Source organism: Salvelinus fontinalis, chromosome 6, assembly GCF_029448725.1.
Source record: "Salvelinus fontinalis isolate EN_2023a chromosome 6, ASM2944872v1, whole genome shotgun sequence".
In the NCBI taxonomy this organism is placed as follows: Eukaryota; Metazoa; Chordata; class Actinopteri; order Salmoniformes; family Salmonidae; genus Salvelinus; species Salvelinus fontinalis.
In genome coordinates this window covers 76396316-76411681 of record NC_074670.1, presented here as the reverse complement: position 1 = coordinate 76411681, position 15366 = coordinate 76396316, and the positions used below count along the sequence as shown (strand labels likewise).

Below are 15366 nucleotides of genomic sequence, written 5' to 3'. Positions count from 1 at the left end.
TACGACTGGCAGAAAACATTTACTACAGGCTGTGGTGCGTCCACTACCATATATATATTTTTTTTTTGCATCACTTGTTTTCTCAATTATTTGAATTGCCTCTGCAAAGGAGATTCGATTGACCGCTCTAACTTTTGCCACCTAAATCTCCTTCACTCTTACAGGGCACTCCAGGAACTCAGGATCAAGATCCCAACCATATCTGGCATTACTCATCTCATGTGTATATACTGTTTTCTATACTATTCTACTGTATCTTAGTCTGTGCTGCTCTGACATCGCTCGTCCATATGTATATAGTCTTAATTACTACTTAGATTTGTGTGTATTGGGTATATGTGTAATTTGTTAGATATTACTTGTTAGATCTTAACTGCACTGTCGGAGCGAGAAGCATAAGCATTTCGCTACACCCGCAATAACATCTGCTAATCACGTGTATGTGATCAATACATTTTGATTTGATTTTAATTGCAACACCGTCGTCCTTCTACACAGCATTCTTCAGTATTCTCTGTCCGTTTGCACACACTTGAAACACGGCCAAATCCTTTAAAGTTCTTACACTGCAGTGGTTTGCGGATGAAAGCTCTTGTAGTGTATCTTACATAACCAAGCCTCACATGCGTAGGTATTTGCTCTTTATCAAAAAACAACAGGACCGACAGACTTTCTTCTTTCTCTCCATTCACCCAGCGGGTTAGACGCTGGGCTCCAACCACACCAGGAATTCTCTTCAGGTATTCAACCTGAACATCCGTCGTCACGCCTGAGATGACTCCTTTGACGGGTGTTCTACTACAAAGTTCAAAACACAAAATTTCTGTAGTCCGGCTTCTTTTGAGGCCCACTGCAATTTCCCTCTGTTCTTCAGAAATACAATGAATCAAAATAAATCAAATGTATTTATAAAGCTCTTTTTACATCAGCCGATGTCACAAAGTGCTGTACTGAAACCCAGCCTAAAACCCAAAACAGCAAGTAATGCAGATGTAGAAGCATGGTGACTAGAAAAAACTCCCTAGAAACGCAGGAACCTAGGAAGAAATCTAGAGAGGAACCAGGCTCGGAGGGGTGGCCAGTCCTCTTCTGGCTGTGCCGGGTGGAGATTATAAGAGGACATTGTTCTCCAAGCTGTTCAAATTTTCATAGATGACCAACAAGGTCAAATAATAATCACAGTGGTTGTAGAGGGTGAAACAGGTCAGTACCTCAGCAGTATATGTCAGTTGGCTTTTCATAGCCGAGCATTCAGAGGTCGAGCCAGCAGGTGCGGGAGAGAGTCGAAAACAGTAGGTCCGGAACAAGGTAGCACGTTCGGTGAAAAAGTCAGGGTTCCATAGCCGCAGGCAGAACAGTTGAAACTGGAGCAGCAGCATGACCAGGTGGACTGGGGACAGCCAGGAGACGAGGCATGGTCCTCCGGGCGGGTAGGGACAGAGAGAGAATTAGAGGGAGCATACTTAAATTCACACAGGACACCACCCAGCTAGCACAGTGGATCTGGGCCGATTCCGGCTGAGAGTTGGGGCACTCGGCGTAGAGTCAGACATGTGGCACAAATAAAGAAAAAACATTGAATGAGTAGGTGTTCTAAAACTTTTGACCGGTAGTGTAGTTAAGTATCAAAGGTGAATGTATGAATTATTTAAAATTCCTTATATTAAGCAAACCAGATGGCACAATTATTTGTTTTGTTTTACTGATAGCCAGGGTCACACGCCAACACTTGTGTTTAGTGAGTCCACCAGATCAGAGGCAGTAGGGATGACCAGGGATGTTCTCTTGATAAGTGTGCGAATTGGACCATTTTCTGTCCTGCTTAGCATTCAACATGTAATGAGTAGCTTTGGGTGTCAGGTAAAATGTATCGAGGAGAAAGTACATTACTTTTACTTCACTACATTCCAAAATAAAACAATCAAAAATATAGATAGTAAAGTAAAGATACCCCAAAAAACCACGTAAGTAGTACTTTAAATAATTTGTATTTTTCAAGAGAGGCTTTATTACTGCCACTTTTAGTGAGTTTGGTACACAGCAGGAGGATAGGGAGCCATTTATTATGTTCATCATAGGAGGGCCGAGCACAGGAAGCAACTTTTTCTGTAGTTTAGTTGGAATAGGGTCCAGTATGCAGCTTGAAGATTTAGAGGCCATGACTATTTTCATCAATGTATCAAGAGATACAGGATTAAAAACCTTGATTGTCTCCATTGATCCTAGGTCCTGGCAGTTCTGTGCAGACTCAGGACAACTGAGCTTTGGAGAAATACGCAGATTCAAAGAGGAGTCCGTAATTTGCTTTCTAATGATCATGATCTTTTCGTCAAAGAAGTTCATGAATTCATCACTGCTGAAGTGAAACCATCCTCTCTTGGGGAATGCTGCTTTTTAGTTGGCTTTGCGACAGTATCAGAAATACATTTTGGATTGTTCTTATTCTCCTCAATTAGGTTGGAAAAATAGGATGATCAGGCAGCAGTGAGGTCACTTCGATATTGCACAGTACTATCTTTCCAAGCTAGTCGGAAGACTTCCAGTTTGGACTTCCAGTTTCTGTTCCAAATTTTCTGGAAGCTTGCTTCAGGGCTTGGGTATTTTCTGTACACCAGGGAGCTAGTTTCTTATGACAATTTATTTTTGTTTTTAGGGGTGCGACTGCATCTAGGGTATTACATTTAGGTTAAATTTAGATCATCAGTTAGGTGGTTGACCAATGTTAGTACTCCGACGTCCTTGGGTAGGTGGAAAGAGTCTGGAAGGGCATCTAGGAATCTTTGGGTTGTCCGAGAATGTATAGCACGACTTTAGATGATCCTTGGTTTGATCAGATTATTTGTTGCGATTGCAAACGTAATAAAATGGTGGTCCGATAGTCCAGGATTATGAGGAAAAACATTTAGATCCACAATGTTCCTGTTCACACTCCTGGTCACTCTGAAAGACTCCGCGTGTCCCAGTGCATACTTCACAATTTTCGACACCTCAAATGCATCTCCCACATATGCATCCATACTCAAGATACACATCCCAACAAGAAGCGATTCATTATCATTCATACATGTATCCTCTACTCCCTCGTTTTAAACATTTTCCTTTTTGTTCCAGTTTGATACTACTGTTGTCCATTCAGAACATTTGTCTTCCGCAACTTTGCTCGACGCGGTGCTTGATTTGAACTCAGCATCCACTTCCGCCATCTTTCCCCCAATAGTAGCCTGGATGTACAGTAGCTAAATATACTGAACAAAAATATAAACGCAACATCCCAGCAATTTCAAAGATTTTACTGAGTTACAGTTCATATGAGGCAATCAGTCAATTTAAATAAATAAATTAGGCCCTAATCTATGGATTTTCACATGACTGGGAATACAGATATGCATCTGTTGGTCACAGATACCTTTAACAAAATGGCCTCACAATGGGCTTCAGGATCTCATCACGGTATTTCTGTGCATTCAAATTGCCATTGATAAAATGCAAGTCTGTTCGTTGGCTGTAGCTTATGTCTACCCATCCCAGAACCCCAACACCACCATGAGGCACTCTGTTCACAATGTTGACATCAGCAAACCGCTCGCCCACACGACACCCTGTCTGCTGTTGTGAGGCAGATGGACATACTGCCAAATTCTCTAAAATGACATTGGAGGCAGATTATGGTAGAGAAATGAACATTCAATTCTCTGGCAACAGCTCTGGTGGACATTCCTGCAGTCAGCATGCCAATTGCACGCCCTCGCAAAACATGAGACATCTGTGGCATTGTGTTGTGTGACAAAAACGCACATTTTGGTGTCTTTTTATTGGCCCCAGGACAAGTGGCACCTGTGTAATGATCATACTGTTTAATCAGCTTCTTGATATGCCACACCTGTCAGGTGGATGGATTATCTTGGCAAATGAGAAATGCTCACTAACAGGGATGTAAACAAATTTGTGCACAAAATCTGAGAGAAATAAGCATTTTGTGCATATGGAACATTTCTGGGATCTTTTTTTCAGCTCATGAAACCAACACTTTACATGTTGCGTTTATATGTTTTTGTTCGGTGTAGTATATCGAATCGTAGGCTATGTACGAAACTTGATGAGGTATCTTCAGCCAGGTAAGATTAACACACAGGACAAAACTGGTCATTTTCAAGAATTATGTGAAAATAGATGTTTATGTCTGTTCCAAGAATTGGGATCTATAAGTCCTGGTTAAAACATGGCCACTGCATTTACCTTGGTTTGGAAAATACATTTAAGACATAATATGAAGAGGTAAGAAGATATACACACTAGACCTATGTATCAATCAGAATATGTAGCTATGCACCCCATTTGAATGTACCAGCTTGTCCCATCCCGCCCCATTTGAATGTACCAGCTTGTCCCATCCCGCCCCCATTTGAATGTACCGGCTTGTCTCATCCCGCCCCATTTGAATGTACCAGCTTGTCCCATCCCGCCCCATTTGAATGTACCGGCTTGTCCCATCCCGCCCCATTTGAATGTACCAGCTTGTCCCATCCCGCCCCATTTGAATGTACCGGCTTGTCCCATCCCGCCCCATTTGAATGTACCAGCTTGTCTCATCCCGCCCCATTTGAATGTACCAGCTTGTCCCATCCCGCCCCATTTGAATGTACCAGCTTGTCCCATCCCGCCCCATTTGAATGTACCAGCTTGTCCCATCCCGCCCCATTTGAATGTACCAGCTTGTCTCATCCCGCCCCATTTGAATGTACCAGCTTGTCCCATCCCGCCCCATTTGAATGTACCAGCTTGTCCCATCCCGCCCCATTTGAATGTACCAGCTTGTCTCATCCCGCCCCATTTGAATGTACCAGCTTGTCCCATCCCGCCCCATTTGAATGTACCAGCTTGTCCCATCCCGCCCCCATTTGAATGTACCGGCTTGTCTCATCCCGCCCCATTTGAATGTACCAGCTTGTCCCATCCCGCCCCATTTGAATGTACCAGCTTGTCCCATCCCGCCCCATTTGAATGTACCAGCTTGTCCCATCCCGCCCCATTTGAATGTACCAGCTTGCCCCATCCCGCCCCATTTGAATGTACCAGCTTGTCCCATCCCGCCCCATTTGAATGTACCAGCTTGTCCCATCCCGCCCCATTTGAATGTACCAGCTTGCCCCATCCCGCCCCATTTGAATGTACCAGCTTGTCCCATCCCGCCCCATTTGAATGTACCAGCTTGCCCCATCCCGCCCCATTTGAATGTACCAGCTTGTCCCATCCCGCCCCCATTTGAATGTACCAGCTTGTCCCATCCCGCCCCATTTGAATGTACCAGCTTGTCCCATCCCGCCCCATTTGAATGTACCAGCTTGTCCCATCCCGCCCCCATTTGAATGTACCGGCTTGTCTCATCCCGCCCCATTTGAATGTACCAGCTTGTCCCATCCCGCCCCATTTGAATGTACCAGCTTGTCCCATCCCGCCCCATTTGAATGTACCAGCTTGTCCCATCCCGCCCCATTTGAATGTACCAGCTTGTCCCATCCCGCCCCCATTTGAATGTACCAGCTTGTCCCATCCCGCCCCATTTGAATGTACCAGCTTGTCCCATCCCGCCCCATTTGAATGTACCAGCTTGTCCCATCCCGCCCCCATTTGAATGTACCGGCTTGTCTCATCCCGCCCCATTTGAATGTACCAGCTTGTCCCATCCCGCCCCATTTGAATGTACCAGCTTGTCCCATCCCGCCCCATTTGAATATACCAGTTGTCCCATCCCGCCCCCATTTGAATGTAACTACCATTAGTGGTACAAACATATGTATTTTTGTTTGGAGTGATTTTACATGCCTCAACATTTACCTTGTTCTCACCTGCCGAAACATGCACCCGTCACCAGTCCACAAGACGCAGCACTATGAGTAGAGCTGGAGGAGTAGTACATTGGCCTGGCTGTAGGCTGTGAAACATACACATTTTGTATCTGAAAGCAACCGATCTTCTGGGTTAAAACCCACATATCCAACAGGACTTGTACAAATGGGTTAACCATTGAAATCTACCTGCAACTCTTGGTGAAATAAAAGGTAACAGCAAAATATTTTGAATAAATAACAGCTACAAATGATATCACTGTAGGTCTAAACTCGTATTTGTTTTTCCTACAGTCACACACAATAGCCTACATGTTCTGCTGGATGCCAGCTCTTTGTTGTTGCATTGGACGAGGTCTAGCTGTTTGTTCCCAATGGTTTGTCCCTGATGGTGATGCTTCATTACAGTCAATGTGACTTTGATGAGAGTTATTTAAGGAGTCATTCAGCCCTGATTAGGATTCAGTGTTGTTGACAGTTGTTCCTGAGTCCTGGCTGAATACTCAAATCAACAATTAGTCCTCATTTAGACACACAGACAGATCTGTACTCAAATCAACAATTAGTCTTCTTTTAGACACACAGACAGATCTGTACTCAAATCAACAATTAGTCCTCATTTAGACACACAGACAGATCTGTACTCAAATCAACAATTAGTCCTCATTTAGACACACAGACAGATCTGTACTCAAATCAACAATTAGTCCTCATTTAGACACACAGACAGATCTGTACTCAAATCAACAATTAGTCCTCATTTAGACACACAGACAGATCTGTACTCTATCATTACATTTTCATTATTAATTTGCATCTCAAATATGCATCTACATTGTTGTCATTGCAGCTCCAGTAATGACACCTTCACAGTCCAATGCCAACCTACAAGAGAAAATATATTTTAGCTCCATTCCACAGTTCTGTAATGTAACAAGCATTTCACTACCCCGTAATAACATCTGCTAAACATGTGTATGTGACAAATAAAATTTGATTTGATGCTCCATTTCCTACCAAACACCCCGCTCTAGTGGCTGACGTTGGTACTGTTCATAATGAATGGAATTGATTGAACACTGTAGCAAAGACAGTACAGAATGGAGATAGGCAGAACATGCTTCTCCAATAGAAATCCCAAATCACGCTCGTAGGCGATGTCATGGCGACGTTGGCTATCTAAGCGCATGCCCAGACACACGTCATCGGGTCCAACGGTTGTTTCGTGCCAAACTGCGTATGCGCGTGCTGTTAAAATCAAATCAAATTTTATTAGTCACATGCACCGAATACAACAGGTGTAGTAGACCTTACAGTGAAATGCTGAATACAACAGGTGTAGTAGACCTTACAGTGAAATGCTGAATACAACAGGTGTAGTAGACCTTACAGTGAAATGCTGAATACAACAGGTGTAGTAGACCTTACAGTGAAATGCTGAATACAACAGGTGTAGTAGACCTTACAGTGAAATGCTGAATACAACAGGTGTAGTAGACCTTACAGTGAAATGCTGAATACAACAGGTGTAGTAGACCTTACAGTGAAATGCTGAATACAACAGGTGTAGTAGACCTTACAGTGAAATGCTGAATACAACAGGTGCAGTAGACCTTACAGTGAAATGCTGAATACAACAGGTGTAGTAGACCTTACAGTGAAATGCTGAATACAACAGGTGTAGTAGACCTTACAGTGAAATGCTGAATACAACAGGTGAAGGTAGACCTTACAGTGAAATGCTGAATACAACAGGTGTAGTAGACCTTACAGTGAAATGCTGAATACAACAGGTGTAGTAGACCTTACAGTGAAATGCTGAATACAACAGGTGTAGTAGACCTTACAGTGAAATGCTGAATACAACAGGTGTAGTAGACCTCACAGTGAAATGCTGAATACAACAGGTGTAGTAGACCTTACAGTGAAATGCTGAATACGACAGGTGTAGTAGACCTTACAGTGAAATGCTGAATACGACAGGTGTAGTAGACCTTGCAGTGAAATGCTGAATACAACAGGTGTAGTAGACCTTACAGTGAAATGCTGAATACAACAGGTGTAGTAGACCTTACAGTGAAATGCTGAATACAACAGGTGTAGTAGACCTTACAGTGAAATGCTGAATACAACAGGTGTAGTAGACCTTACAGTGAAATGCTGAATACAACAGGTGTAGGTAGACCTTACAGTGAAATGCTGAATACAACAGGTGTAGTAGACCTTACAGTGAAATGCTGAATGCAACAGGTGTAGTAGACCTTACAGTGAAATGCTGAATACAACAGGTGTAGTAGACCTTACAGTGAAATGCTGAATACAACAGGTGTAGGTAGACCTTACAGTGAAATGCTGAATACAACAGGTGTAGTAGACCTTACAGTGAAATGCTGAATACAACAGGTGTAGTAGACCTTACAGTGAAATGCTGAATACAACAGGTGTAGTAGACCTTACAGTGAAATGCTGAATACAACAGGTGTAGTAGACCTCACAGTGAAATGCTGAATACAACAGGTGTAGTAGACCTTACAGTGAAATGCTGAATACAACAGGTGTAGGTAGACCTTACAGTGAAATGCTGAATACAACAGGTGTAGTAGACCTTACAGTGAAATGCTGAATACGACAGGTGTAGTAGACCTTACAGTGAAATGCTGAATACAACAGGTGTAGTAGACCTTACAGTGAAATGCTGAATACAACAGGTGTAGTAGACCTTACAGTGAAATTCTTACTTACAGGCTCGAACCAACAATGCATTTTCAAAAAATATGGATAAGAATAAGAGATAAAAGTAACAAGTAATTAAAGAGCAGCAGTAAAATAACAATATATACAGGAGGGTGCCGGTACAGAGTCAATGTGCGGGGGCACCGGTTAGTTGAGGTAGTATGTACATGTAGGTAGAGTTAATTAAAGTGACTATGAATAGATGACAACAGAGAGTGGCAGTGGTGTGGAGAGGGGAGGGGGGCAATGCAAATAGTCTGGGTAGCCATTTGACTAGATGTTCAGGAGTCTTATGGCTTGGGGGTAGAAGCTGTTTAGAAGCCTCTTGGACCTAGACTTGGCGCTCCGGTACCGCTTACTGTGTGGTAGCAGAGAGAACTTTTCTATGACTAGGGTGGCTGGAGTCTTTGACAAATTTTAGGGCCTTCCCCTGACACCGCCTGGTATAGAGGCCTGGTATAGAGGAAGCTTGGCCCCAGTGATGTACTAAGCCGTTCGCACTACCCTCTGTGGTGCCTTGCAGTCGGAGGCTGAGCAGTTGCCATACCAGGCAGTGATGCAACCAGTCAGGATGCTCTCGATGGTGCAGCTGTAGAACCTTTTGAGGATCTGAGGACACATACCAAATCTTTTCAGTCTCCTGAGGGGGAATAGGTTTTGTCGTGCCCTCTTCACGACTGTCATGGTGTGCTTGGACCATGCTAGTTTGTTGGTGATGTGGACACCAAGGAACTTAAAGCTCTCAACCTGCTCCACAGCAGCCTCGTCGATGAGAATGGGGGCGTGCTCGGTCCCCTTTTTCCTGCAGTCCACAATCCTCTCCTTTGTCTTGATCACGTTGAGGGAGAGGTTGTTGTCCTGGCACCATACGGCCAGGTCTCTGACCTCCTCCTTATAGGCTGTCTCGTTGTTGTCGGTGATCAGGCCTACCACTGTTGTGTCATCGGCAAATTTAAAGAAGGTGTTGGAATCGTGCCTGGCCATGCAGTCATGACTGAACCGGGAGTACAGGAGGGGGCTGAGCACGCACCCCTGAGGGGCCCCTGTGTTGAGGATCAGCATGGCAGATGTTTTATTACCTACCCTTACTACAAAACAAATCCACTCCTGCGATATAAAGGGTGCGTTCGTAAATTCACTCTGGCTATTGACTCTGATTTCAGAGCCCTCTCGTCGGAGTGCGCCAGAGCGCAGAGTAACTGATGTATTTTACAAATGCAATACCCAGTTGAACTTCACCGGTGTCAGTAAACGTCGGCAAAAAAACATAATTCAATTGTTGCCAGCAGCACAGTTCCAACAGCAGCACAGTCACCAACGCTCTGGATAACATGAAAACAGCCTAACCAGCTCGGCTAGGGCGATTAAAATGGTCAGAGTGAGGTGTTATCTCATTTGTGTCTGGAAGTAGCTAGCAAGCTAGACAATTTTACCAAGTTAGTGTGGGTGCCGGACTGCCGTTGTGAGGTCAGAGTGCTCGGATCAACCCTACTCCTCGGCCAGAGCGTCCAGTGTACCTCTGAATGCTCTGAGAGCGAAACGCTCTGAATTTACGAATGGACAATCTGACAACACTCAATTTAAGAATGCCCAGAGTGCACTCCGAGCGCACTCTGTCACTCCAGAGTGAATTTACGAACACACCCAAAGTTGTTTTGTCGAAAATGAAAACGTGTCAGTTTGTCACTTTCGCAAGGTTGGAGTAACATGTGAACAAAAATATAAACTTAATCAATTTCAAAGATTTTACTGCGTTACAGTTCAAATAAGGAAATCAGTCAATTCAAATAAATAAATTAGGCCCTAATCAATGGATTTCACATGACTGGGCAGGGGTGCAGCCACCCACTGGGGGAGCCAGGCCCAGCCAATCAGAATGAGTTTTTCCCTACAAAAGGGATTTATTACAAACAGAAATACTCCCCAGTAACCCCCCCCCCTCCCCCCATGAAACCTTTATAGGTTGCATTTATATTTTTGTTCAGTGTAGGTGGCACCTTTTAGATTTGGAGAAGATTTTAAACCTAAGGAATACATTTTTCACTTCTTTCATTGACTTCCCAAACGCCGGCCTGGTCAGCTTGGTTTATTTTGCAAGCGTTCCCGGAAGTCTCGTGATGTTGCGCATCTGGGTTTAGAAATTCTATGACTGTTGCCTACACTGCTCTTTGATAAATAATCTCAGCACACAGCTACCCATGGTCACAAGCCATTCATTCATTCATTCATTCATTCATCTCAAGCAGTCCTTGTGCCTGACTCAATGCATCATTGTTGTACAAGATCTAATAATATGGGACCCATTAGCAGTGGAACACTGTGAGCGTTTAATAATTGAAGCCATAGCCTAATTTGATTCCATCGTAGGCTTTTAGGGAAAGCAAGTATTTATAATTGGTGTAAACATTACCTGGGTGATAACAAAAACCCACACAGTCATTGAAAAACATGGAAACTCTCACTTCCAAACAGGGAAGAATGATAGCAGATATTTCACATTGGCTTCCTCGGGAGCAATGTGAACCAATGAAGCCTCGTCACCAAAGGATATTAAATTACATGTAGTTTACTAATCTAATTCTAAACTGCAAAGGAAAAAATATATCCATTTAATTTCTCAAAATATGCAGATTCACATAAATATCTCTCTCTCTCGTGATGAAATGAGTGGATGAGTAGCGTGCAAGAGAAGAGATAATTTAGGTCAGTGTAATGCTGTACTGTGTGGATAGAGATAATTTAGGTCAGTGTAATGCTGTACTGTGTGGATAGAGATAATTTAGGTCAGTGTAATGCTGTACTGTGTGGATAGAGATAATTTAGGTCAGTGTAATGCTGTGCTGTGTGGATAGAGATAATTTAGGTCAGTGTAATGCTGTACTGTGTGGATAGAGATAATTTAGGTCAGTGTAATGCTGTACTGTGTGGATAGAGATAATTTAGGTCAGTGTAATGCTGTGCTGTGTGGATAGAGATAATTTAGGTCAGTGTAATGCTGTACTGTGTGGATAGAGATAATTTAGGTCAGTGTAATGCTGTACTGTGTGGATAGAGATAATTTAGGTCAGTGTAATGCTGTGCTGTGTGGATAGAGATAATTTAGGTCAGTGTAATGCTGTGCTGTGTGGATAGAGATAATTTAGGTCAGTGTAATGCTGTACTGTGTGGATAGAGATAATTTAGGTCAGTGTAATGCTGTACTGTGTGGATAGAGATAATTAAGGTCAGTGTAATGCTGTGCTGTGTGGATAGAGATAATTTAGGTCAGTGTAATGCTGTGCTGTGTGGATAGAGATAATTTAGGTCAGTGTAATGCTGTGCTGTGTGGATAGAGATCATTTAGGTCAGTGTAATGCTGTACTGTGTGGATAGAGATAATTTAGGTCAGTGTAATGCTGTGCTGTGTGGATAGAGATAATTTAGGTCAGTGTAATGCTGTACTGTGTGGATAGAGATAATTTAGGTCAGTGTAATGCTGTACTGTGTGGATAGAGATAATTTAGGTCAGTGTAATGCTGTGCTGTGCCGGGGGTAACATCAGATGGGGCCACAGTGTCTCCTGACTCCTCCTGTCTCAGCCTCCAGTACTTATGCTGCAGTAGTTTATGTGTCGGGGGGCTAGGGTCAGTCTGTTATATCTGGAGTACTTCTCTTGTCTTATCCGGTGTCCTGTGTGAATTTAAGTATGCTCTCTCTCTAATTCTCTCTTTCTCTCTCGGAGGACCTGAGCCCGAGGACCATGCCTCAGGACTACCTGGCATGATGACTCCTTGCTGTCACCAGTCCACCTGGCCGTGCTGCTGCTCCAGTTTCAACTGTTCTGCCTGCGGCTATGGAACACTGACCTGTTCACCGGACGTGCTACCTGTCCCAGACCTGCTGTTTTCAACTCTCTAGAGACAGCAGGAGCGGTAGAGATACTCTCAATGATCGGCTATGAAAAGCCAACTGACATTTACTCCTGAGGTGCTGACCTCTTGCACCCTTGACAACTACTGTGATTATTATTATTTGACCATGCTGGTCATTTATGAACATTTGAACATCTTGGCCATGTTCTGTTATAATCTCCACCCGGCACAGCCAGAAGAGGACTGGCCACCCCTCATAGCCTGGTTCCTCTCTTGGTTTCTTCCTAGGTTTTGGCCTTTCTAGGGAGTTTTTCCTAGCCAACGGCTTCTACACCTGCATTGTTTGCTGTTTGGGGTTTTAGGCTGGGTTTCTGTTCAGCACTTTGAGATATCAGCTGATGTAAGAAGGGCTATATAAATACATTTGAGTTGATATTATTGCCAAGATAATATAAGAAAGACTGCCAGGCTGCTACACTGCCTACCAACACACCACCAAGACTCAGCTGCCAGGCTGCTACACTGCCTTACCAACTCACCACCAAGACTCAGCTGCCAGGCTGCTACACTGCCTTACCAACTCACCACCAGACTCAGCTGGCAGGCTGCTACACTGCCTTACCAACTCACCACCAAGACTCAGCTGCCAGGCTGCTACACTGCCTACCAACACACCACCAAGACTCAGCTGCTACACTGCCTTACCAACTCACCACCAAGACTCAGCTGGCAGGCTGCTACACCTCCTTTCCAACTCACCACCAAGACTCAGCTGGCAGGCTGCTACACCTCCTTTCCAACTCACCACCAAGACTCAGCTGGCAGGCTGCTACACCTCCTTTCCAACTCACCACCAAGACTCAGCTGCTACACTGCCTTACCAACTCACCACCAAGACTCAGCTGGCAGGCTGCTACACCTCCTTTCCAACTCACCACCAAGACTCAGCTGGCAGGCTGCTACACCTCCTTTCCAACTCACCACCAAGACTCAGCTGGCAGGCTGCTACACCTCCTTTCCAACTCACCACCAAGACTCAGCTGGCAGGCTGCTACACCTCCTTTCCAACTCACCACCAAGACTCAGCTGGCAGGCTGCTACACTGCATTACCAACTCACCACCAAGACTCAGCTGCCAGGCTGCTACACTGCCTTACCAACTCACCACCAAGACTCAGCTGGCAGGCTGCTACACCTCCTTTCCAACTCACCACCAAGACTCAGCTGGCAGGCTGCTACACTGCATTACCAACTCACCACCAAGACTCAGCTGCCAGGCTGCTACACTGCCTACCAACACACCACCAAGACTCAGCTGCCAGGCTGCTACACTGCCTTACCAACTCACCACCAAGACTTGGCTGCCAGGCTGCTACACTGCCTTACCAACTCACCACCAAGACTCGGCTGCCAGGCTGCTACACTGCATTACCAACTCACCACCAGACTCGGCTGCCAGGCTGCTACACTGCATTACCAACTCACCACCAAGACTCAGCTGCCAGGCTGCTACACTGCATTACCAACTCACCACCAAGACTCAGCTGCTACACTGCCTTACCAACTCACCACCAAGACTCAGCTGCTACACTGCCTTACCAACTCACCACCAAGACTCAGCTGCTACACTGCCTTACCAACACACCACCAAGACTCGGCTGCCAGGCTGCTACACTGCCTTACCAGCTCACCACCAAGACTCAGCTGCCAGGCTGCTACACTGCCTTTCCAACACACCACCAAGACTCAGCTTTCAATTTAGAGAGGAGCTAAGAGGAGATAAGAGATTAGATGAGATAGTAGAGATACTGTCAATAACCTTAGATGTAATTTGTCTTAGAGATACAGGGTCTGGAATTGAAGTGAATCCACCAAAGCAATATGTTTACATTTATGTACTTATTCAAATATGTTTGACATATTTGTTAGTTTAAGGATGAAATGTTTTGTACATTGTTTTTACCACATTTCGTACCACTTCTTTGTGTGGATGTCATTGTTGGCTTTTCCAGTCAGTTCGATTTAACCACAGATTTCAACAACGAGCTCTCAAATATTCCAAATGACAAGGTTGATGGAGCGTCTAGAATGTCTTACATCACTCTCAGCTGGAGACTCATATTGTCTTAGATTATTCATGCTGAACTAGGATGAAGTTCAACCCCTCCTAAAAATCAGAAACTGGTAGTGTCACACCCAACAGGAACTGAGGGAGGGAGGGAGGGAGGGAGGGAGAGAGAGAGAGATTATTATAAACATTAAAGTATAGCAGTGTGTTTGTTTGTACAGGAACAGCTTGGTTTAAAAACAGGAACTGAGGACTCTCTACGGAGGATTAACGGCATCTGTTGTTGTCGTTAGTCAGCAGTCCAACTCACTCTGAAATGTTTCATCCATTTGGATATGTTTGTTTCCAAAAAAGGTAAAATACATTATGAAATGAGTTGAATATCCACAACACAACAAAATAGCCTACACTTACCCACATGTTGCCCAAGCCGAAGCCACAACAACACACAGCAGCCGTTTTCTAGAGGGGAAATGAAAATCTCACATTAAAAGTAAAAAAAAAAAGAAGCTTGCTGAAAGAATCAGCAACAGCAGTGACACACAGTTTTCAATCCCTTCTGTTTGAATCCCACTCACTGAAGCTGCCCCCACCCCTCCCCCCATGCGGCTGCTTAGCAACCGCTCTCCAGCACAATACAGTGAATTATCATGCAGGGTAACCAGTGTTGGCTTCTCACATTCCAGAATCAGAATCACCTTTATTCACCAAATACATTTGAATGTACAGTAATTTGACTTGGTGAAATGATCCACCAGTCAGGGAGAAACATCACTCCACACCGACTCAAACCACCAATGTCCTATCAGAGAGACCAGGGATGAAGAGTTTATATTACTTCAAAAGATTTAACAGCTTTCACAGCTTT

General features: G+C 44.3%; 1 long non-coding RNA gene across 1 annotated transcript; it reads right to left on the bottom strand.

The window, feature by feature from the left end:
* Window positions 1-5760: 5760 nt before the first annotated feature.
* On the bottom strand, window positions 5761-15051 carry LOC129858456 (uncharacterized). Its single transcript, XR_008760034.1, has 3 exons — window positions 14913-15051; window positions 14406-14636; window positions 5761-6731 (listed from the first exon to the last, which is right to left on the bottom strand). It is a non-coding gene; the product is annotated as an uncharacterized LOC129858456 (long non-coding RNA).
* Between the last annotated feature and the right edge of the window lie 315 nt (window positions 15052-15366).